Source organism: Strix uralensis, chromosome 4 (assembly GCF_047716275.1).
Source record: "Strix uralensis isolate ZFMK-TIS-50842 chromosome 4, bStrUra1, whole genome shotgun sequence".
NCBI classification, from domain to species: domain Eukaryota; kingdom Metazoa; phylum Chordata; class Aves; order Strigiformes; family Strigidae; genus Strix; species Strix uralensis.
This window is the reverse complement of record NC_133975.1, coordinates 30,020,674-30,043,756: the sequence shown is the minus strand read 5'-3', so window position 1 is coordinate 30,043,756 and position 23,083 is coordinate 30,020,674. Positions and strand designations below refer to the sequence as shown.

At 41.4% G+C, this 23,083-nt stretch overlaps 1 protein-coding gene across 5 annotated transcripts in view; it reads left to right on the top strand.

Moving 5' to 3' along the window:
- FRYL (FRY like transcription coactivator) overlaps positions 1-23,083 on the top strand; it is a 177,509-nt gene that overhangs the window by 3,292 nt on the left and 151,134 nt on the right. Inside the window, exons 1-3 of one of the 5 annotated variants that reach the window (XM_074866145.1) lie at positions 2,613-2,797; positions 5,231-5,286; positions 16,636-16,841. The gene's annotated coding sequence lies outside the window, so the exon portion shown is untranslated. Of the gene's footprint in view, positions 1-2,612; positions 2,798-5,230; positions 5,287-13,872; positions 14,015-16,635; positions 16,842-23,083 lie in introns of those variants that run through there. The other 4 variants (XM_074866144.1, XM_074866148.1, XM_074866146.1 and 1 more) reach the window with 4 other exon arrangements.

The window sequence follows — 23,083 nt, the reverse complement described above, 5'->3', positions numbered from 1 at the left end:
GAAAGTTGCCAGAACAAGTACTGGAAGTTTATGTGCTCAAGTACATAGCTGGAATGGTGACTTTTTTTGTTATTGTTCTTCTTGTTTTTTGCTTGGTGCTCTGGACAATAGAGTAAAACACAACAGCTGAGAGCTTCTGATTCTTCAGTGGCTGCCAAGAGTTAACAGGACTGTATTTGGAAAAATCACTCTCTCCCTAATGAGGAAATAACAGTGCTTCATACCAAAAAAGAGCATTGTTGTAACTACTACAACTGGTAGCAAACAAAGAATCAGTTATTTGCCTGAAGCATTATGGCACATCATCAAGAACCAAGAGTGGGTGTCTTTGTGGAGCTGATACTCAAAGCCTCAATTAGTAAGGACTTTACCCACGTTGATAATAATTACTATTAATAATAACTGGTACTGTAATGTACTCTGAAAAGTACATGTTAACTAATCCTCAGGGCTGTTTTGTAAAGCGGGCAGGTAATAGGAGAATCTGGGTTCTGAAAGTGGTATGATTGTACATCCTGTAAAGTTCAGGTGCTCAGGGCTAAATACCAATGGTCTGTTTTTCATTGGCGGTGAGGTTCAGCTGCTCTCGTTTCAATTACATGGGTGTATATGCATTTATTGCGAAGATCAGGCTGAGCTCCTAACTTGGGATAACTTCAAAACCAGAAGCACCTCATCACATACTTTGCTTTAGCCAATTGACTGAAATTATGCACAACACCAGTAGCAATGAAGCCTGTTTTTCTTGTTATGTGTTCTGTTACCCAACATTTAGACTGTGGTACAATTGTGACTGGAGTAATTTTTATTCTATTTTAACAAAATTCTTAAATCTACAGGAAAATGTTAACCTGAAATATTCTTCTCAGCTACCAGTATATTGTTATTTTTTTCCCCTCCTGCTTTCTTGTTCCTACTGGTTTTTGTAAGTTGATGTACGTACGTTATCTGTTTTAAGGGTGTGCTGCACATGGACATAAGTAGTTGAACGTGAAGGGACCTTTTACTCCAAATAAACCAGAATCGTACAAAATGTGTAATAAAACTTGGAACTTCTCTTAACAGAGATTGGCAACTGTTGTGCTGGCGCATTTGTTGTTTGTAAAAAGCTCAGTTTTTACTCAGTTCTGTTTTTGTTGGATATGCTTATTATAGCACAGGACTTGTAAGACAGGCTTATATTTGACAGTGGAAAAACAGTGACTTCAGGATTCTTTCTAATACTGTTTTTCAGATCTGGTGTTATTTTATCATGCTTGACATGTATTTATTTTTCTTTTCCCCCCTTTTTTCTTTTCAAGCCTGAAAGTTTTGAGCCACTTCAGCAGAAAAGATAATTACTTTCTAACCACTTAAAATGTTATTGGTACTGTTCCTGTTTGTATTACCATCAGCTCCCAAATCTTTGCATTGTTTAGACATACACTGTTACATTCAGCCACCAGACCCATGATATTAGTGAAATCCTGGCCGGTCCCAGTATCAGATGAATTTTCTGAGGATGTTGTTGTAAATTATCTCATTACGTTGCCTTTCCGTCTGTGTCACTCGCGTTACAATAGACCTTGCAGATTGGCGCTTGGGGGAAGGACGTGAAATCAAAGTCAAGTCCCGATGGCGAAAGCAGCCGGAGTGTTTAATCCGCGGTGCGGGCGGTGGAAGCGTCCCCGCGGCCCGGGCCTTGTCCTGCCCGGCCCCGCACGCTTCCTCCGAGCCAGGCTACTTCTGCGGGGGAAGCCCGGAGGTTCGCGTTGGTAGAACAACGCGAAAAATTTCTGGCCAAAAGGCGGTATCTAAGCATTTGTGAAGCTGGCGGAGACGCAAGTATTTGCCCTTATTCGCTTGGGGGAAGGGCGTATTTTCCGACCGTTTCCTACGGGCGACGGGGGGGCCGGGAGAGCGGCCTCCCGGCAGGGGCACGCCGCAGCCGGTCACGCGGGACCCCGGCAGGGCCTCGTCGCTTCGTTAGCGAGGAAACTGCCTTGATGTTCCCCAGCCGCACTGCTGCATCCCCGGAAGGTCGTTTTGTTCCCGGGTACCTCGGCGATACCGGCCTTCCTCACTGTTTTTAACGACGGCGATCGGTCCTGCTCTCGCCGGGGGGAACGGAGACCTCCTTGGGCTGCAGGCGGCTGTGCCTGCCCCACTGGCGTCTGAGGCCCCACTCCCTCCCGCCAGGCGAGCCCGCCACCGCCCTGCGGGGAGCCGCTGGGGGCCGGGGCGCTCCCCGCCGCGGACAGGCTGCCCAGGCGCGAGTTTGTCCGCGGTCCGTCGCCCGCCGGGGAAGGATCGAGAGGGGGGAGCGGCGCCTCAGAACGCTCCCACAGACGGGCTGGCCGGGACGCGGAACTGACCGCCGCCTCGGCCTATCGCGACTGCAGGAAGCTGGCCGCCGCCGCCAATCGGAAGCTTGGCTCTCCCTTTGCGGCCTTGCGATTGGCCGAGGTGTCAGACGGGGGCGGGGCCGGGAGGGCGGACTGGACGCTCGGGAGCCAACGGGGAGGGGGCGGGGGGGCGGTCCCGCGTGAGTGCTGCGCGCCTGCCCCAGTGAGCGTCGGTTCCTGGTGGAGCGGCGCTCGCCAATGGGGAGGAGGGGGGGGGGCGACAGGGAGGGACGAGCCGGACCGTCGAGTTACCGGAGGGGAGAGGCAGCGTCGGGATAAAGCCGGCGGGGGATGCCGGCGGCGCGAGTCGCTCACCGGCTCCCACCAGAGTTGCTCTGAAGGGGACTGTAGCCGCGCTGAGGCGGCGACGCCCGGGGCTGCGGCGGGAGGCAGCGCTTCCACCGGCGGGATAGGTGAGGCGGCGGCGGAGCTGGGACCCGGTCGTGGCCCAGGGGGGGGAGGAGGGGGCCATCTGCTCCGACGGAAACGGAGCGGGCGGGGGGGTGGGGGGAGGCGGTTGCGCCGCGTGCGACTCCCGCCGCTGGCCCGGACCCCGGCCCGCGTCGCTTTGTTTACGGCGGGGAGGGGAGCGCAGCGTGCCGCCGCCGCGGGGGGAGGGGGGGAGGTGGGGAGGGGTCGGCGGTGCTGGCGTGCGCTTGGCGCCTCCCGGCCGCCTCCCCGCCGGGTCGGCCCTCCTACTCCGGGGAGACGGAGCCTCCGCCGGCCGCCTCCGCCGGCCCCCTCCGCGGCCCGCGCCCTCTCTCCTCCCGCCTTCCCTCTTCCGCCCCTTCACGCCCCGGTCCCGGCCATACAGCGCGGGGTGCGTGCCCGGCCCTCCTCTCCCGGCGCGGTCGGGGGCCCCCCCCAGCCCCCGGGGTGGGCGCGGCGCTCGCACAGCCCCTGCGGGCCGAGCGGAAAGCAGCCGCCGCCGGGCTCCTCCCGCCCCACGCCCGCACCCGTCCGACTGACTCCGGCCGTCCCCCGCGGCAGCGGGGCCGGGCAGCCGCCGGCCTGTGCCGCTCGGCGGCCGCCGAGGCAGCCACCCCCGCGGGGGATGGCGGGGCCGGGCGCGCGCCAGGCCGCCCGGGAATGGCGGGACGGAGCGCGGAGGGCGGCACGGAGCCGGGCTTTGTTCCCGGCCCCGCCCCGCCGCCGGCGGGGGGTGCCCGGGGGCTGCGCGGGCGCGGCGGAGCTCCGGCGGAGGAACGCGCGTCCCGGCTTCGGGTGGAACGGGAGGCTCAGGCGGGCAGCGACGCTCCCGTCTGCCCGCGCCGCCCCCCCCGCAGCTGGGCAGGCTCGGCTCCCGCAGGTGAAACTTACTTGGAAATCCCGAGCGTCTGAGTCAGAGATACGCGTGTGCGCGCCCTGCGCTAAGTGCGGAGCGCTCGCTAAAGGAGACACTTTAAGGTGCTGTTGGACCAAACTTGGTCCTGACAGCGTCTTAAAGATTCGTTTTACAGTGTCACATAGATGTTGCCAATGTGGCTGTAAGTATTGTAGGGCCTTAACTAATTTTTCTTCCTCTGCTTCCATGTATACGTACTTAGAGTATTTTGGTTTTGATGATTTTTGTTGATTGTAATGACACTTAACTGCTCAGTGAATAAATCAGTTTGTATCTTAACCAGAAATCAGTGGTCCGGCAATCAGGATAGCTCCAGGTAAAACGTCCTAAGGAATCAGATGGAAAACATAAAAAAAACACCCCACCAAACCAAATCCCAAAAAAACCCACCCAAAATGTTTTGGTGGTCACTCATACCAAGTGGCAAAAGCAGTTTGCTAATACAGTTTTAAGGAACAGTAAGGCAGTCTGGAGATGAAGTAGCAAGAGTGTAACCTGGATTTCCTTCAGAATTACAAATCTGAACTGTGCCTTAGGAAAGAGATATGCTAAAGCAGAAAGCAGGTTCTTCTTTACTCTTACCTGCACTTCATGTAGTGAGAAAGACTTAGAGGTAAGTCATCTTCATGTAAATACAAACCAAAAAGAGCAAAGTGTTTGTAAGTTATTGAGGTAGTAGGTGAAGAGCCACTCATGTGGGCGCAAGTAATACAGAGAGTGTAGAGTACTGTGATAAAGAAGGAGATTTGCTGATTGTGGGTTGAGTGAAGAGTGGAATTAACCGTAGTTACTTAGGAAGTATTTCCTCAATGTGTTGTTTCCTCAGTAGACTGTTTCAGATGCTTTGCTTCTGTGTTGTTACTGCCATGCTGAGGATATGCCCTGAATACTTCAGAATCTCTGAGGAAGATTGTTGAGCAAGTGGTGGGAAACCACACACCAATTCTTATCGTGCGACACTATCACAGGAAGGAAACAAACCCATCGGTAAAAACTGTGTTGCAGGTTTAAGTAAGTCAAGTATTTAAAGATGAGCGTGACATTCTCACTGTTAGAAGCTTCCTTTATCTTTGGTGTGTAGAGGCCCTTAGTTAGTGGTACTTGATGGCGGTTGTTGTCAGTAGACCACTGACTTCCCTGGGTGAATTGCTGCTGTGAATGGCTCCTTATTTATACTCCAAATTGGATTTGGTTAAAGCCTGTGCTGACTTCTGTCTGGAATTGGTTTCCTTGGAGCACAGTGGTGGTATGTTGCTTTGGGATGTTGTAGAAGATTGTTGCTGAACTTTATTTCAAAAGAAAAGTTGTTTAATTCTTCTGTGGGGTTAGTTAAGGTAAAGTTGAAATATTCAACTAACTGCGTGTGGCTAACCTAGGCGAACCAGAGCATGGTGAAGGCAAGATCTCATGTAATAGCATACATGAGGAGGGAAGTTGGAGGGCTGTAAGGCAAAAAGTAGAACTGCTCCGTTTTTCATGTTACTGTATTAACGCTTTCCAGGGTCATCCTGCTAGGCCTCAACAGCTCAAGAGTGGCCCTCACATTTCTTTTTCACTGTGAGTGTTTGTCTTTTTAATTTTGGGGGGTAAAATTAATTGGTATGCTGGAAGTTTTTGCTAATATAGTTGAGAACACACTGTCTGTATTTAGTTTTTCTAACAATTTAAGAATATTATGATTACACCCCCACCCCCCTCCCTCCCCCCCCATGGCTATGCATCGAGGAAAACAACTTGGAAAATAGCGTATTCTGCATCAGGAGTTGCCTCTTTTTTATCTAGTTTTGTATTTTGGGAAGTTTTATCTTGGTCATCTTGTCTAGTGATGGCTACTTCATTATTGCACAAAAGACTAAATGACTTTTTTTTTTTTTTTTTTTTTTTTTTTTGTCTGAGTTCCTGAAGAGGCATGTTGGCAAACTTTACACTTCAGTGGACTCACACAATACAGAACGTGGGTATATAATATGCTCCCTCTGGCTTAGAGAGCCGAGTGCTTTTAGCAATTCTTGTCTATATTTAAGCCTTAGCTTAACAGAACCCATAGGTGTCATATGCAGATAATGCGAGAGGAAGGTGCTATATGCACATGTGAATTATGTGAGTTGCTGTGAGACAAATGAGGATAGTAGTTCACGGTTTGTGACCCCATAACTGTAGTTATTGGCCTGCCATTGCCTTACTGGTAGGAAATGCAGTGTAACTTACCCATCAGCAGGAGGGCAGCTGGCCTAGTGCACAGCCTCTAGCTGTGGTTTATTGTTTTTTACTGCTTTTGCACTCTTGCACCTGAACAACTTTGAACCTTTATGACTTTTGTATTTGTAATAATCCTCCCAGGAATGACTATGGGCTGGAGAAATAGTGTTGCAATGTTAGAAGGTTTTAGGATTCAGCATTATTCTTGTCTGGTCTGACTCCAAATCCCAGTGAACTCCAGTAATAGATGTTACCCAGACTGACTCAGCTAGGGTTGCTTCTGCCTATTTTTATTGATTCAAATAGCAGTTCTTTCTAGTATTTAGCTCACTTATCCCCAGTGTTTTACTGTTAATTCTCTAAGTGTCTGTGTACTGCCATATAGCTCTGTCTCTCTTAAGATTTGTGTTGTCCTTCCTTCCCTCCCCTCCCCCAAATCTATTATAATCCCTAATTCCCTCTGACATGAACACCTCCCAGGAAGAATGACAGAATACAGTCTCAGATAGCAAGTGTCCAATACTGTCACCGGAAGATACTGGAAAGGAATAAATCCCCTCGAGCTAGTTGAACAACTCTGCTCTTGACATGGCTTCAGTTTTGAGGGATTTTTGTGTTTATTCCCTAGTTTTTGCTAGTGTTTTATGTTTGCATGCAAAAATGGAAGAGGAACAAATATTTTTTAAAAAATAAACTTCTAAAGTTGAGTTTGAGGTTCTCTGAAATGTCTAAATATTTGGTCTGATACAATGGCCTAGTGCCCAGAAGCTGTTACTGTAAGCGTTGGGGTTTTAACGGTTTGTCTTTACATCGGTATTCTTGCCCTTGTCAGTGTGAGCAACGTGAATTGTTTTTTGCTGTTAGAGATGATAGACAAAGCTGATCTGCGTGGAGTTGGTGCAGATCTCTACACAGGAGTACCTCTCTTCTGCCGTTCTGGCCACTGTTTTGGCAGGTGCTCTGTACTTTTTCAGAGCTGGGTCTGGGTTAGTCTAAAATAGCTGGCTTTTAGCAGTCTGTAGCAGGAGACTTGGGACTATTGACATGCACACTTGAGTGGTACTGCTAGTCACTTTGGAGTTAGCGTGGTGACCTATTTTCTTCTTTCTCCCTGTTTTCCAGAAAATGGGACAAGACTTCTGTCTTGGACCTTTTTGTCTCCTCTTTTCTCCTTTGGTTTTTAATCAGAGTTACATGAGATGGACTAAAACAAGCTTTGTGTGTTTTGTCATCTAACTATTGGAAGATTGCTTCAGAATTAAATAACACCTGGGAGTATTTGTAATTTTCAGGTTGTATGTTAAAACAGTTTGTCAGTGGCAGTTGCCAATATTTTTCTGCTTAAATAGCAATTCTTCCTTGGTAATGTGTATTTCCCTTATCTTCAGTATATTTCTAGAGAGTAATAATATAATTTTGCTAAACCAGATAAACCAGACTCTCTCTTGGTTGGGTGAGATGTTTCCTGTTCACATGGTCATCCTAAAATCCCACTGCTGCCTTCTTTCATATATGAATTAGTCTTTTTAGCATGGATTGACAGACCTGCATGAAGTATTCCAGAGAAGGTTCCAGTGGGACTTTATAGAGGTCTTTTAATGCTTTGGTGGAAATACCTTGCTGTTAAACCTTAGGATCCTGTTTTCTTTCCTCAGTCCTCTTGAGGCTTCTCTGCTTTGTCTTCATAAGCTGGAACTTAGAACAAAAAAAAATTAGTACTCAAGTATGTTATGTTAAATGGGAAGAGAAGCTTTAGGTTGAATACAGCATTGATGAGTATCACTGTTGCCAATAGTCCTTAGGCCTACCATAGTTCAGGTCATGGTGGAAGTGATGCTAGTCATACGCATGCAGAAAGTGTTCAGGGAGCTCAGAGATACCCTTAGCAATGTGTGAATAAGCAAGGGAGAAGAGTAGAAAGAAGGGTACCATTTTTAGAGGCAAAAATGTGCTGAAAAGATCTTAGTGAGAATATGGGTAAGACCTGTTCTGCAATATTCAACCCTGCTTGTTTAGCCTTTCACAGAAGACTTACTGCTGTTGGTCTTTCACTACTTGTTTTTTTGTAGTAGTCTCAAAGACAACAGTTGTGTGGGTTTTGCCAGCCCTATGCAGTTAAGTTTATTTGTTTGGAGTGACTGAATATCATGTTGGATATGTTTATAAAATAAGACCTGGTGAGAGTGGTGAAAACTACAGATAGTTTGTTGTACTTGGTCCAAAAGATAAGTCTGTAGTAATTCAATGTGGGAAACTGTTAAAAGGGAATAGGAGAAGCATAATGCATTAAAAAAAAAAAAAGTGAAGGAATATCTATACCATAAGGCTTAAGAATGTTATGATAAAACCAGGTCATGGGAATTCACATTTGAAGATGATATTGCAAAGATTGACTTTATTTGTCCAATGATGTTGCCCATTTTTTCAAAATAAGCAGCATCTGTTTTTGTAAACACCATGCCCTAAAGGGGACTTGTAGTTAACAGTACACCTGGACAAAGACTGATTATCTGTAGAGGAGCTACCATGAAAGATAGGTTGAAGTGTTCCTAGACATTTTTATCTGTCTTGCATGAGAGTAGTACTTACCAACACCACTTCTGATCCTGTGCTAAATCAGAAAGAACTGTTAGGGCTGTGTCTGTGGCAGCTGAACATTTTGACATTGACACAATTACCATTATCCTAAATTGAACTTATCTAATCTGCCAGTAATGATGATCATGTTAAAAAAGATCGCTGTAAGCAAAAATGGTAAGATTTCTACCTCTGTAGACATCATCCAAAAACAGCGTCATCCAAAAAGCTGAAGAATTACTGTTCTGTGCATTGTGACTGCTGACTGGCCTGTTTATTCCCTGGGGTAGTGTGACGAATAGTAGCTGGTCCCATCGTGGCTGGCGCTGTTGCAGTGACTCAGGGAGCTCCTGGATACCCCACCTCAGCTCATAAAGAGGAAGGAGGTGGGAATGAGTGCTCTTGATCTTGGGTGTAGCAGCAGTAAGAGTAGGTCTCCCTGACACCATCACTCAGATACAGCAAACCTGTTTCTCCGTTTCTTGCAGACAGAGATCATGGAGATCCTGCCCCGTTCCCTCTGTTCCTTCAGTTTAGACCTCACCTCCGCCTTCCCATTTGAACCTGTTTGGTGGTAGATGTTACATATAAAACTGGGGGTCAGAGGTGTTTCTTCAGATGGAGTTGATACATATGTTTCTGTGTGTATGTATATATTTACATGTACCTACCTGCAGAATTAATAGGTGAATAACTATAGAATAGCTGGTACAGGTGAGAAGTGGTGGATAGCAAGCATGGAAACAGAAACCTAGGTAGATACAAGCACAAAATTAATAGAACAAGCTCTTGGAGGAGGAATCTCAGAGTCTTTATCTACCGTTATATACTTTACTTAACACTTTTGCATACTTTTGGACCTTTGTTGTAGTAGGGAGAAAATGAACCTGATTTAAAAACATTTATGAACATTCCTCTTGCTGTATGTCATGATCAACCTTTAATATTATAGTCTGTTATTCAGAATCTGTAAACAAGCCATCAGGTAGGCACAGATTATACTTGTATTTCTGTGGTGATGGAGGTAAATTGTGTGCAACTGATTTGATCCAGTTTGAAGCCCAACCTTGCATCTCCTGGGAGGATATCTAAAGAAGGTACTGCATAGTACATTCCATGTTATGCTTATAGTGCAAGTTTTGTTCTCTTGACTTGCATTTTTAAATTAAGAATAAATAGTTCTGTTTTCAAGTATTTCCTAGCCCCTATCATTTTACAGTAGCTTTTACTGTATGCTCCCTTAAAACCATATCTAGTATATAAAACTCTTGCATATAGTTATATAGTTGAAAGGCATAAAATCTTTATGTGACTCTAAGTAGAGTGATGCAGGTGTTCTAAGTTTAAGAACTGGCATGTGTTAGTGACACAAGTCCTCAAAAGATATTTTGAATTTAGCAGATGGCTGTTTGAAAACTAATATGCATTCGCTATGAGAAGAGTAGGATGCATAGGAGAGAGAGAGTATCAGTAGGGCTTTTATAATGTTTTGTGCCTAGAAACAAGAAGAATATTTCAACTACTTTTCTGTTTATCTTATTGTCATACTGGAGAATGCAGACTGGGCTCATTTGGGCTTCTGTTAAAGTAAAAATGCAAGTTCACATCTCAGCCTGTGTAAATACAGACTCTATGAACTCTTCAGGTTCAATGCTGTTTAAGAAAAAAGAATGGGTAGAGATGGTCTGCAAATATAACAAAGTCCTCATTCTGATCATTGTATTTTGAAAGCAATTAGCCCTGGTGCCTTTTCTATAGTATTTGTATCGGTTTTTCAGAAGCCAGAGAGTATTGCACTAGATTGAGATATATCCGTTTAAGCGTGTTTTTCTGCAGCTGCTTGAGTAGATAAGAAATCTGCTAACTGTTAAGCTTCAACATTGTCTGGTCAGCATATTTGAAGAACTACTAGCATATTATATACCAGCATATACTATTATATATAGGACCTGAGTTTAACCTCTATTGAAGTTGCTTTGAGGGGAGGGAGTGAGTAAAGCAGCTTCCTACTTTGTTCAAGGGAATAATGTGGGGTTTTGGGTTGTGGGTTTTTTTTTAAACTTTTAAAACATTTTTATTTAAATCCATATAGGCTTTGGTACTGAACGTGCATAACGTTCATGTTGGTTCCTCCTCATGGTATATAATAGCTAAAGAAAAAATTTATTGCCATGTATTTTTCTTTGTACAGGCACAGTAATAAAGCTGGTCAGTGATTTAATAGTTTTTGGCACTTTTTAAGAAAGAGAATGTATTTTTAGCTTTAACAATCTATTAAGGGAGGAAAAGTAGTACATAAGCTGTTGATTTTTTTCATACCGTAGTTCCAAGTGCTTGAACCTTGCTAGATGTTGATTTCCAAAAGCTTATTGAATTGAAAAGTATTGTTGGTTTTGGTCTGAGATACTTTCAAAAGTAGGAAAATGGCAAAAGCAGTTTGAAGGTATGATACAAGCTCCTTTTCTTTGGATTTAATTATTTAGTTTCATGCTTAACAGGCTGATTTTTGGTTTAGTCTGTGCTTGCAATTTATTTTGTAAAAAGGAAAAAAAGGAGTTTAGCTTCTAGAGCCATTTGGCATTTTTTGCATTTTCCCTGTTGTTCCTATAGTTAGTGGTGGTGGTGGTGCAGAGATCAGAATTTGAGGCTTCTTGCCTACACTGCACACTTACGGAAGTTCTCGCTTTTCCCGTTGCTGAAACTTTGTTAATGTAGATGTGGTTGAACGGTGGTGTTTAGATTAATGGCTGTGAGAGCTTTAGTAGGAGCCACTGTAAATGCTCTAGATGCATTGTTTTGTTTTATTGTCACAGGCAGCAGTGCATCTGAGGAAGATGGTTGTTGCTGTTGGTTATGGTATGGCATTTCCCTTCCCCAGTGCGTGTGAAATAAGAAGGAACAAGTGACAATAAATGTCTAGGTGACATGAGTCAGGCTGGAATCTTATTTGTTACTCCTCTCTGAAATATTTGTGTATAATATTTAAACGTTTGTGGTGGCACAGACTTAGTTTTAGCTGTTTTCCTGGTAGAAGCAACATCCATTTGAGGTAGTCCTAATATATGGAATGCTTACAACCTGATGCTAACAGAAGAGAGAGCTATAAGTTCTTGGTCCTCTGCAGATCACTTGCAGATTGGACACTTATTTTGCAGTTTCTTGAAAAGCAGCACAGAAATACTTTCTCTCAGACAGCTAGTCCCAATTTACGGTTTGTAAAATAGAAAATAACTAAGGTCACTTTTTTGGGGGGGGGGGGGCAAAGTAAAATCATTGGTTCTGTACTACAGCTGATGAAACACTTCTCTAAATCAATAATCAGAAAGTAGCAGGGGTAAAGGTGGGAGACAGTGGACATTAGCACCAAGGGAAGGTGTAACTGAGCAAGTCTTTCATCACTCTGATTTCTGAAGGCAGTCAATTCCTTGGGCTGTGGCACTAGTGAAGACAATTTTTATTAAGAGGCTAATCTGAGAGACTTGAAAGGTCTTATGCCTAGATAGAAATATCCACTGTGCTCTGGTAAAAACACAGTTTGAGTTTTGGCGTATTTCTAATACTCTGAAATGAGATTCCAAAAGATAAAATGTTATAATCAAAATTTAAAGAACAGGCACTGGCCCAATCGACATGATTTGTGATTCATGTACTTTTCTCAGTTGTTTTTTGTGCTAACTACGGAAATGAGAATGCAAATACATATTTTAAAATTTGAGTTATCATGGTCAAGTTATTACACATTTGGCACCAAGCTCTCCTCTGAAGTTTATCTTGCAAATCCTTCTCAACTACAAATGCAGATTGTATGGGAATCTTTTCAATTGAAGTTTGTAAGTTTGTAAATGGAGAGCTATTCACAATTCTTATGAAGAGAAAATGTTGAACCAGTATAACAAATGTAGTTCTCAGGTGCAGATGTTTGGCTATATTCCAGAGTTTTGGTATGACTGAGTTATGCATCCTTTTCTTCTTTTCCCATGATTCCCCTTAGGTGTCTTGATTTGCCTCATGAGCGTTATTTCATTTCTGCATCAGTTATGTAGAAGCTGAACCTACCTCAATTTCTTGCCTATGATCTATGCATCTTCCAGTTGCAATATTTGTGTTTAATGAAGTTGTTCTCGCCACCCCCTGCCTCAGCCCCCAAAAGGCTTGCTTTTTGCATGGGAAACCACTGCTTCTCTCCTATTTATGACTTCCGTGCTTCCTATAGTTAATCGTTTGTCAGTCACCCAGCCTCACTGGTTGTGTGGATAATGGAGTGGAAAAAAGGCTGTGTTTCCACGAGGAGATGGTTGGTGAAATCGGGAAAGTACTGCATGACCACCCTGTTCTTGACAGCATTTAATAACACTCAATTCATCATGTAACGTAGAACTTTTACAAGAAGCAAAAGAACCAAGCTGTTACTAAAAATCTTCTGTTAAGTGTGCCAAGCTTCAGTAAAGAAAGGGGGTAGATTTGGATATCAGCAACCTGGAAAGCTTCATTCCCCCTTTTTATTCTTATAAAATCCAGTCTCATGGGGTAGTTATCTTAGAAACAACTTCTGTAATATTTGGGTGCTCTTAAATTTTATTTTTTTTTTTTGTGTTATTTCTGGTATAGCCACTAATATCACTTATTTGGGAAGAAAGCAAGGTACAGTCTAACTGTACAGGCTATTGCTGAAAAGAAGGTTGGGAGAATGGAGGAACTGGACAGCCCCTTTCAGCCTGCTGGTAGCATCTCCCAGTGCTGTAGTGGAAAAAATGCTTAATTGGTCTGTAACAGGAAAGTCTTGTATATGGTTAATATGTTGTATAGTAATCTGGCTTATAATTAAAATGACTTTTTTTTCCCTTCTACCCCTTGCATGAGGGGGTGCTGTAAGTCGTGAGCCTTGGGCTGAAGCCTGGCTGTCCCTTGCCCTGTGGCCTGATAAATTTCTCCATTGTATGGGCTCTTACTGCATCTGCCATCACTTTGAGGGGGACAGTTACAGAGGACCAGAGCTCACAAGGGGTAGTGTGTTCTGATAGGAGTGCTTGTGATAGCAAGTTACTTAGCCAAGCTCTGTGAAATGCCAAAGGTACAGCTGTGTGTTTGAGTGACCATGGTGCCATTCTGTTTGCCCCTAAACGGGTTTATTAGCAACTTTTTGTTGTAATTTTTAAAATGATATCTTAAAAACTAATATTCATCTTTGCCTTTATTCTACCTTCAGCGTACTGAAGTTTGCAGAGGATTTATAGGATGGAAAACACTGCTCTAGCAGTTGGTTAAAACTGTTAGTATTTCTTTCTTCTGAAGTCTCATCCTGTTAAGTCTTTTGGGGCAGCAATTATGAAAAGGCCCTAATTTAGTTTGTTGTACATATCTTCGCAGGTGCCAACACTTTGATTTCCTTCAACATTAGTTTTAATCCCCTTCCCTGAATTTTTTGGAAGTGGTCTTCTGTACCACTTCTCCTACACTTAGCAACGGCAAACAGTGTGTTGTACTGGAGCATCTAATTGCTGTTCAAAAGGTAAAGTTAAGTTCAGTCTTCTATGAATATAATATATCAACTTGAAAATAATTGAGATAAAAATTTTCTTTTAAACACCCCCCCCAAAAAAAGTTCACCTAATGGAAGTTATATGTGCTGTTACTTGGACAGATTTGAGGTTGGCTGGATTTGTAGCTGTGTTTTCCGATTCAGGATGTTAGGGGAGTTCTAAATTTTTTTTTTTAAGTATGAAAACCTAGGGGTAGCAGCAGTGTCCTTTGAATTATTTTTTTAAACCTTATGATAGCTAACCTCTTATACTTTGAACTTAGCTAACCTCTTATACTTTGAACTTCATTATGTCATTTTGTCATGTTCTACTTCTTAGATTTTCATAAATCTTTCATAGGGGTGAACCCCAAACACTGAACCTCCACCTGTGTGATACCTTAAAATCTGATAAAGTATAGTTACATTTTAACTTCCAATGAACTTCCCTCCAGCAATATGCTGTAGTTACTGTAAGCTTTGCTCACATCCGTTGGAGACTTTTGACCTTACTGCTACTTTTACCAATACCTTTTTTTTCATGTAGTCAGACTTAATCTGATCAGATTATTCTGTAGGATACTTTAGGTTGTATTTGAATACAACTCTAGTTGTACTTGAAGTTCTGGGCAGCAGCTGCAATTCTAAGTTTGCAAGTTTATCGTTGCTCAGTATGTACCACTAAAAAACTGGAATACCTCAAATTAGTTTTCCTGTGCTTCCAACCATTTGGGCTCTTTCCAAACACTCTGCCAGCTGAACTGAAATGTACTAAAGCTTGGACAGTTCAAGTTAGTTTTCATCTTAACTTTATTTCCTCCATTAAGCAGCTGGGCTATTGGGTAGTGTGTTGGGGCAGGGCGAGAGATTGAATCTGGCATAGTGAAAAATGAAGATGTATGTGTTTGCTCTGGACACAGTGAGGAGGGAAGTCTCTAAACAGGGTGGATAATGTATCTGTGAATGTACGTTTCACTTGAGAAAGTGAGCTAAAATGTCAGCATATACCAGGGTGGATTTCTGTCTGGGTATTCTTTCAATTTTATGGAGAATAATATGGCATGGTTTTGATTTCATTAAAGTGCTGTTCACAGTTAGTGTCATTGGAGAGGAGTTAAAGGACAGCTGACCCACTCGCTTCTGAACTGGAGTGGATGTAAGGTTTTGCATGAGTTAATTTAAACTACTTCTTCCCTTATCTAAAAAAGGGGGAAAAAAGAGGAAAAAAGTGATTAGTGCAGTTTAATAATGTAGGCAAGGCCATGCATTTCTGCTGCACAGAAAATGGTGTTTGCTAGCCCTAACTGTCTGAAGAGGAAAAAGTGACGCTGATTTGATGCACTGTGCTGTCAAATGCGCAAACTACAGAAAGCAGGTAGTAATGTTTTTATTAGAGTTGCAATTTAGCAGGTAAAATTCAGAGTTAGAATTTTATCCGTCTTTAAACATTTCCCTTTATAACTGGTCAAGTCTTTAAAAAACTTGACTTGCTTTTCCAAGAAATTACATAGTATGTTCCCAATTGATATATAAACATCAGCTTGCTTCCTATTTGCAAAAGCTTGTCTAATTTTCCTGCTTGTCTCTAAATACCACTTTTAAACTTACATCTGAAAGTCTTCAGAATGTGCCTTTTTGCCTCTAGATTGCACTTATTGTGTGGTTCTCTTTTGTATTTTTGGAAACACTAATTAAAAAGTAGAACAAACAATACATAAAAGAATTGATAATGATTGAATGGTTCAGACATCCCTAAAGGAAACTAGTATATTTGTGTTGCATCACTGATAAAGTCATGTTGGGTGTACAGGTCTCTTTACATACTTGCAAATTTTCACGCTGTGACTTCAAAAAAAAATTTTCCATACAAACTAGATGATCAGGAGCAGTGGATTGCTGCTGCAGGTTGAGACTTGAGTTGTTAAAAGCAGTTAAAAGTGCTTGATCTGCCTCCAGGGTAAAATTAAAAATACTAAATTGCTTTTGCTGTAGCTTGGCAGTATAGAAGAACAAAAACAAACTCTGCTGCTTAGGCAAGCTGTGACAAGCATACAAGTTGCGTACAAACTTCTGTTGTGAAGGAATCTCCAGAAGTTCTCAAGGCTTTGTTAGGGAGACAAAACTGAAGTATTATTTATTTCTTTTTCTGACCACATCCTTGTGCTAAGCAAGCCGGGGGTGGCGGCATGGGGGGGGACAGTATCAACAAAAATCAGAAGAGATAAAAAGGCTAATGTGAACAAGTTGATTCAGAATGACTCGCATTTGAGAGCAATTATATATATGATTAATAAAGGATGTTCATAATTAAAGTGCAGCTAGAACTCTGCATAAAGAATGGATGTACATAAAATACGCTGAGTGTGGGAAGTTAGATTTTATTTTGTTGTCAATTTTAATTTTTCTCTTTTTCTTGGGGAAAAGATCATTTAGAATCATTAACTTCTAAGCAGAACAGTAATTCTGAAGATACAAGTAACAGAATTTTATTGGTTTTGACTTTTCAGTGAAAAAAAAAAACCCCTAGAATTCTAAAGCTTTTGGAAAATGTTGACATCTCCATTAAATAAGCGTGTAAGGTTTGACCATGTTTTTTCTCATTTTCTTTTCAGCATTCTGTATTTCATTTGTCTGTACTGTGTTTGGAGACCTTTCTCCAATATTTGGCTACATACCAGCTGACTTATAGCTGTTTACATCTGTCCGCTCTCACATCTGTAAGCACACGTTGGACTCGGGGGGAAAATGTCTTGATGGATCCATCCTCAGTGTGATATGCTAATGGCTCTCGTCAGTGGTTAACAATGGCTTCTAAGTGGTAAGACCTTTTTCACAAGTCTGTCATAAATAAATTTTCATGCATCTGATTTTTTTTTTTTCCTTTTTGCTTAGGTCTTTGTTATTTATATTGTGCTGTTAACACACTTTGAACTACTACTTTAGATATCAGTTATCTGAATAGAAGGGTGTCTGTGCTGTGTTAAATCAAATAAGAACATTTGATTTAACACGGTATAGTAACTGATGATAGCCAAAAGTGAATGTCTAAGGGAGAGGTTAAGAACAGGGCAAGCAGTCTCCCGTCTTCCAATCATCTGCAGCTCAGGGACTTCCTAAGCCAGATGCAGTTCCTGTACATTTGGTAATTGTCAAATTATACATTTAGTAATTCTCTCCTATAACTTCTGTATATTCAATAATTCTCTCAGATTTTCTTTCACAAATTTAAGTGCCCAATGCAAGGCAGACCTCTTTGGTGCTAGTAGAGTTCGTTACAATGTGTGGGCAGGTGTCTGAACTCTGTCCTCTTGTGGATGAAGACAGGTAATGCAGCTAATTAGTAAAGGCCGTCACAGTTCAATAGATGGCTCTTTACTGCTCTTCATGTAAGGATTTTATTAGTAGTAAATATCCGTATTGCTGTCAAGCACAGGGAAATTATTGTGGATAAAGCACTTCTGAGTTGAAATAGATAGGGAGACATCTAACTAATCCAACTTCAAAAATAATGCAATGTACTGCTTCCCTGTAGTCAAGTAGTAAAACTGATACACTGTACTTCCTTTTGGCCTTTGAGAACAGAGATATATTGGTGTGACAGGAGGAAAATATTGAGGTGCAGTTGTTTCTACAGTATTTGTTATGTGGGTTTTTGTATTCCAGACATTCTATATTATATATTCTATAATATTACTTTATAGAATGTAATAGAATATTATATGTTCTATTATTAACTAATTATAATTAATAATTAGAATATAATGTATTCTATAATATTTTTAGCATAGCTCTTGCTTTCCTTTATTGTATTGTCCTATGTATTCTTTACAGGAGAAGTATACAATAAAATAGAATTCAAATGTATCAAGTTCAGCCAGTGGATCCTCTACAGTGTATCATACCTGTTGTTTGCTTCTGTCACTGACTTTCATTTCTAGTTATAGAACATGCTGACTTGCTTCACTGTCTTCTGTTAGAGTTTTGTGCCATGATTATTTTTGTTCTGATGTATATATTCTTTCTCTCAAAAGATAATAAATTTGTTGCTGCAGAAGTTTACCTTGAACATCCATACCTTTCTGTCACTCAAGAAAGGCAAATACACCTTTTAGCATTAGAGTAGGAACTCCAGTCTTTTAAATGAAACAAAAATTGAGGCAGAGGGTTTGAGGACGTTAGTATAATTTTTTACTGTAAGTTGTTCTCTTGTGGATACTTATCATGCTTTGGACAACTATGGTTTTACCTCACTTTAAAAGGTTTTAATGATTATGTATGTTTCTACATTTCTATATGTTTATATAGAAAACATGCTTTAGTGATAAACATCAAGTGTTCAAGGTCAAATCGTGTAGTTTTTCCCTATTGGAAACAAGTCTGTTCAGTGCTGATCTAGTTTTTGGAATCATTCTCAGTAATTGTTGTACTTTCTGTACTTACTGCTAGATGTTTAAAAAAGCTATAGGGTAGTAGGTTTAAGAAAAATATCCTTAGCATCGAGTCCTTAGCTTTTGTATCTGTTGTCTGTTTTTAGTATTAAAAATCTACTGTGTTGTGTGTAGGCAATAAACACTTTTTTTTTCTTCAGCAAAAGGTAAAGACAAGTTGTCTGCCGGGGTGTATTTTCCTGTCAGAGAATGCAGAGAGAGTCTTATCTCAAGTGCTTTCCTTTAAATAGGTGTGAGAAGGAAAAATAATATATAGCTGGGAAAATGTGCCAGCTGCCATTCTTCAGTGTTACTAATTTACTCCCTGGAATCAGTTCCCTGATCAGCAGACCCAGTTCCTCAGGGCTTTATCCAGTTAGGTTTTGAAAAGCTCTCATGGTGAAGACTACATGACCTATCTGAAATTGTCTGGAGCATCAGTTATGCTGAGAAGCCTATTTCTGTCTATAAATGCAATTGCTGAACAGTATTTGGAACAATTAATGTACCTGTTCGTACATCACAAGTGTTTTTGCAGGTGTAGCACTTAAGTTTGGTTGAAGTTTTTTCCCAGCATAACTAAGAAAATAAAAGGCCATTGAGAGGAGAAAAGCGGTTTGTTTTTTTCTTTCCTTTTTTTCCTCAGTCATTTAGGATTAAAACAGAACTTGGTACTCACTACGCTGCTCAGCAGTTTCATTAGCTGTGTCTATATAAATGGTAAGATGGACAAGGAAGAAATAAATGGAAACATTTAAGTTCTTTATTATGACAAAGTTTCTATTGTGTTTTGTATTTTATATAGCTCAGTGGGCTTCACCTTTAATGGGGCTTTTTCTTTTACCCCTCCTGCTTTATTTGAGCATTAGTTCTTACTCTACTGCCTGACTAGAGGTATGTTTCTGCTCAAGAGCTTTGTAGACCGTGCTTACTTGCAGAATGCCTCACATAATACTTCATGTTGTTCAAATAATGTGGGACATCTGAGACACATCTGCGAGAAAACAGAAGGTGAAAATGCTAATAGGGACACAGAAGAGATGCTTAATCTGTGAAGTGGGAAAGCTGTGTGTGTCCGACTGGGGGGAAAAAACTGTTGAACCTGTCTTGTAGGATTTCCCTTCCCCAGGATTCTGGGGATTTTTTTGGTGCTGCTCAGGTCTAGAAGGTCAGGGTTGGGTGTTGTGTTGATTTTTTTTTTTTTTTTTTTTTTTTTTTGGTAGCAACATCCAACATTCATACAATTCCTGTTTTCAGCCTTTTGTAAAGCTTTTTCTTTTTGAACTTATTTTCTGTCATGGAGAACAGCTATGTATCTTTATCATGAATGGTAATTTTTAGTTTTATTAAGATTTCTTTATGGCCATATATTTGTTTTAATGTAATCTACTTGTATACTGAAGATACTATACAAGTCGCTGTCAATGGTGTTAACACCTAAAATAAAATACATTTGGCCTTCAAAGGGGCTTGAGCTGTTGTGGATTTCTTTCAGAAGTCTGTTTATGCACCAGCAAGAAAGATGGTGGAGAAGGAAACCCTTGTCTGCTAACTAACTTTGATCTTGGTTAACACCAAGTTAACCAAGCTCTATTACAACTCTGAAATTTATTTATATACAGCTATCTGTATGCATATGTATCTTAAAATCTTACTTTAACACTCTTATTAGTCCAACGACTGTTTCACTTATTGGTTGTGAAGGCTGCTGTCTCCATGTGCAGCCAACAACTGTTTGCATGAAAAGAATTCACTTGGAGAGGTGCTTAATTTAAAAGAAACAGTGACTTCTTTATCAAGGTGTAGAGTTACTGCACAAGTTACAGGAAAGACTCTGTATTATAGTTTAAATCTGTGATATATAATGGAATGGAAACCAGAAGCCTTTAGGAAACTGGAAAATGTCTATCCCTTGGCTAGTAGCTAATGAAAACACTGTATGTCTTCAGACAAAACAAGTATTTTACTTTAAAGATGGGGAGACAATGATAGGCAGTTTTTCAGAGGTTTGGGTAAAGCACAAGTGATGCAGCTACTTCTGGTATCTCCTACATAGTTGCAGAGCTTTCCTGTGGAAATTCTCTGAGTTCCCTTCCTTTGTGCTTCTGCCCAGCATGGTTTAACACATTCTGCCTCGCTTGGCCCGGGGCACTTTCCACCTACAGTGCATCACCCGTCATGAAGTTCTCACCTCTGCTATCCTCCTGAGCTCCTCCTCAGTAAGTATCTCTGGCTCAGAAATGGCTTGTGAGGTGCAGCAAGGGTCACTTGTGCTGCAGGCAATACAGTTTTTTTTCTTTTTTAAAAAAAAAAGTCCCTTATACTTTGATTTGAGGCATACCTTAGAGGATATAAGGGTTCAGGCTAAAATGTACAGCAGAGTCAAGGAAGGAATAATGTTGTGCAAGGAAAGGGATGCCCTCACTTTAAGGTCTACTTAGCTAATATTCTTAATTTTAACTACACTTCATTGGTGTTAGTGATAAGAGGTGTGGACAAAATTACAGTCTTGACACCTCCAAGTATTTCCATTTGTAGATAGTCTGCTGGTTTGAACCTGTGTGTGTTAAAAATGCGTGTGCAACATTCTCTTCAGAGAATGTTTTGGCTTCCTGTTTAACACATATTAACTTGAAAAGAATGGATGTTTTTGAAATTAGTTATTAAGAAATGGAAAGCAGTAAAGTTTGCTTTGTGGTATGTTCCTTAAGGAGGAAGTAATTCCAGCCTCTGAAACTTGAAAAACAATCCTGTCTTTCATTATGACAATTAGAAGTCTTTCATTATTAGTCTATTTAAAAAGTCACAAGTGAGCAAAGGACACAGGTCATCTTTAGTCTTGCTATTCTAATCAGATGACTGGAGCTCAATTTTTCTTTAAATAAAGGAATCCTTGCCTTCTTGGGTGATCATGCTCAGCTGTGTCCTTAAATTTCAGTGCTTTCTTCTTTCTGCTCTTCAAAGGCAGATTTTTTACTTGTAGTTTCTGATAGGAACAGGCTTAACATCTCCATCAGATAAGTGTATTACATCAATTCTCTCCCAAATCCAAATAAGGAATTGTTTCTTCATTTCTTTTCACAATACATGCTAATGTCTTTGAGCTTTGCTGTTGCCCCCAGGTCACTTGTCAGAATGCCTGAGCAGTGGAGCCTGGATGAAGCAGTAGTAACTTTGCCTTGATTGCAGTCTTTTAAGGAAGGTCTGTTCACCCAGCTTCTGAAGCTGCACAGTTAATGTGTCATGTATTGTTTCTGTTTGTTTTCTTTTTAAATTATGGTGGTCTTGTTTACCTCTGCAATTTCATAAGCTTTACTGTGATAATATGAGTAATTTTAGCAAGCAAACCTGCATGTGTGTGCATAAGTACATAAATATTCCATATAGGATAAAAATGGAAGCTTTCTCTTGGGTGGCTCAACAATTTATTTTGTTGTTTGTGGTTCCTTCATCTTCCCATGAGTTCAGGAAAGCATTGTATTCTTGCATGCAACTTCAAGATAAGAACAATTATTACCTAATACATAAACAGTAAAAATTTCAGGGCTTTACTGTTAAATGGGATAATATTGCATTCAGTCAGTGAACATAACAGTTGTGTTTTATGTTCAGCTTCCAGTGGATATATTTTGCCAGGTATTTTATTTCTACTCATGTTTCACTTCTACTAATGCTAAATAATTAAAGCCAAGCTCTTGAAAAAACCCCCAAAGCACTCCAGAAATCCCCAACCTTCCAAAGAAAAAGCCCCACAACTTGCTCAAAAAAACCTCCAGCCCCCCCATACAGAGCAAATACAGCTTAAGTGACTGAAAGGAAGTCGAAACTTTACCAAAAGCTGACAGTTTTTTGTTACTTTCCTTTAATTTCTCAGGAAACAGTAAGCTAGACGTTCTTTGAGAAAAGCTTGGGGATGACCAAAACTATTTAATAGAGTGATAGAATACCAGGTTGGAAGGGACCTCAAGGGTCATCTGGTCCAACCTTCCTTGGCAAAAGCGCGGTCTAGACAAGATGGCCCAGCACCCTGTCCAGCTGGATCTTAAAAGTATTCAATGTTGGGGAATCCACCTCTTCCTTGGGGAGATTTTTGCAGTTGCTGATTATTCTCATTGTGAAAAATTTTCCTCTTGTGTCCAATTGGAATCTCCCCAGGAGTAACTTGTACCTGTTACCCCTCATCTTTTCCATGTGATTCCTTGTAAAAAGGGAGTCTCCATCTTTGTAGCTGCCCTATAAATACTGGAACATGGTGATAAGGTGACCCCTAAACCTTCTCATGGCTGAACAAACCCAATTCTCTCAGCCTTTCCTCATCTGGCAGGCTTCACAGTCCTTTGATCATCTCTGCAGCCCTTCTCTGGACCCTCTCCAGCCTGTCCACACCTTTTTTGAATAGCGGGGACCAAAACTGAACACAGTATTCCAGGTGTGGCCTGACAAGCGCTGAGCAGAGTGGGATAATGACTTCTTGATCTCTGCTGGTGATGCCCTTGCTGATGCAACCCAGCATCCTGTTGGCTTTGTTTACATTTTGCAGGTATACATTAAAATGTTTACATGTTTACATTAAAAAAAACCAATAAAATGAAACTAGAAAGGTTAAATGGCTTAGGTTTAAAGTATTTTTAAT